Source organism: Engraulis encrasicolus, chromosome 13 (assembly GCF_034702125.1).
Source record: "Engraulis encrasicolus isolate BLACKSEA-1 chromosome 13, IST_EnEncr_1.0, whole genome shotgun sequence".
Lineage (NCBI taxonomy): Eukaryota > Metazoa > Chordata > Actinopteri > Clupeiformes > Engraulidae > Engraulis > Engraulis encrasicolus.
Genome location: NC_085869.1, coordinates 27,610,711 through 27,613,210, shown reverse-complemented (window position 1 = coordinate 27,613,210; position 2,500 = coordinate 27,610,711).

The following is a 2,500-nucleotide window of genomic DNA, read 5'->3' as shown; positions in this document are numbered from 1 at the left end:
CCAATAGGCAGACTAGGTAACTGCCAATGGCCTCACCCAAAATCTCCTATCTGTAGGGGCACCCAACAGTCAGCCCCACCATGGAAAACACCAGCAACATAATTCAAAAGGGTCCCATGTCTATATTTTGCCTAGGGCACCAGAAATGGTAGAACCGCTGCTGGGAAATACAATACGATACCCATGGTACATACTGGCTTCAAAGGTACAGCACTGCACTGCATAGTTCTATGTACATTACCCACAGTGGCCACCAGATAGCCTATCAGGGAAGAGTAAAACAGGAAGTGAACAAAAAGTGCTGATCAAAGCAATTTTAGGACAGAAGAAAAATCCCTTATGATATGAGCACATAATAACTGAATGTACTATTGTAGCTGATGTTAGTAGGCTATTATCATTATTATATTGATAAAGGCTATCTATTGTAGGCCTATATTGTTTTATCATTGTTTAGCCTATGGCCTCTATCGGCCTAAATGTCCACATTTGCATTCTTGTGCTCTGTGAGGTTGTTTTTTTTTTTTTAATCATAATAGCCCTGTCCATGACGCATTTTGACATAAAACCTTCTAACAGAAATTAAAATACCCCGCACCCTATCCTGCTACCACAGGATATAGCACTCTCAACCCCCTCCCCCACCGTCCCAAATGCTTCTCAGCATCATCTTTCTAGAATAAATGTAGCATATGCGTCTGCGTTGCCTCGTAGCATTTCAGCATTGCTGGTGAAACCTCAAATGCATTAAACTAACCCCAGCGACTAGGAAGGCATAACGACACAAATCGGCACGCAGTTGCATTACACTTAACATCTGATTCCAACCAGGCTGTCTTTATAAGTATTATATAGAAAATGCAGCTGCCCTGTAGGTTACACGGCTTCAAAAGGCGCCCTGATCTAGCCCGGATGCTGCGGCGAGAGACGCGGCGACCTAGCAGCTGTGATGCCCTGTCCCTCCCGTCCAAACACACAAAGGATTTTTGCTTTGCACCTGCTGTGCCGGTCTTAAAAGCAGCAGCTAAATAAGTGGATAGCTCGCTGTCTGGCCATCGGAGAGATTACTCACAGAGGCGATCCTGGAGGATTAGCGCTGATGTAGTGAGTTGTTCAGTCGGCTGGCTGGTGTGTGGTGGCTGTCGGTCGGAGGATGATGCAGGCTCGGAATCACGGTGAGAGGTTTTTGTCAATGACAGAGTGCCGACTTGAGCGCAGGCGCAGGGAGAAGGCGCACGCTCACTGGCGCAGCATCCCGACCAGTCTCGAGCGGCTGGAGCGACAGGAAGTCATCTTGGCTTCGCAGGTGGAGAGAGTAGCTCGGACAGAAGCCCACCGTGTGTCTGATAACCCAAATAAGACGGATAATCCAAACCTAAAATACATCTGGATATGACGGTAGCCTATGGGTGCGTTTGGACATTTTCACAGTGTAGGCCTCACTGTTATTGCAATATCCACAGATGTCTGACTGCAGGTTTGATGTCCTTGGCTCCTTGCTGTGAGAATTGTGAGTGCAAAGAGTGTTCAACGCGTCTTCCCCTATCTCTTTCTTTTATTGAACACATCTCTCCCCAACATAGCCAACTAATTTAACAAAGCAATTAATGTACAGTACAACACAGAAAACTGTTCTCTGTGCAGTATCTTCTGTATCTAGTTCACACACACACACACGCACGCAGGCGCGCGCGCGCACGCACACACACACACACACACACACACACACACACACACACACACACACACACACACACACACACACACACACACACACACACACACACACACACACACACACACACAGAGAGAGAGAAGCAGAGAGGGAAGTGAAGAATGAGTGATGTGATATACAGTATTTAGTCATAGTATTTATTTTGTGAGTGTTTGTGCGGGTGTGCCTGTGTCACTGTGGATGATATCCTTAATGGAATGCAGGAGAAATACATGCACCAAAACACAGTCTTGTTTTTTTTAAAATTTGTGTTTATTTAACAAAAACAACAACAAAACGAGTTGTATTATTGCAAGTGTAACAACAATTAGAAGAACAATAAAAGACATAGCATATTGTGTAAAATAGGCTGTTTATACTATGTTTAGCACCAAAGAGATGGCCCACACATTGAGATTATATAAGTTCTATTCTACAATCTGTGGGCCCACATGATGACCTGCTCTGCTGCCATACATATGCAGCTTGCCTGGCAGTGAGGAGAGATGCAAACAGGCTGACTTCATTTTGTCATCCATTTCATTCATTTGCTCATTAATTTCTATCATTATTATTGACTTTTTTCGAGAGTCAGTGTGTATGTTTAGCTGTTTATTTCCAAAAAATGTACCGGTATGTTGCCCATTCACTAATTTGACATCTTTCATGAATATTTCCTAAGTAGAGTAGCGAATAGAGGAGAAGAGAGGAAATAAAAAAGAGACAACATTTACTGGTCTGGCCAGAGTATGATTTGCCGCCTAAGATGTCTATGACGAGTAATTC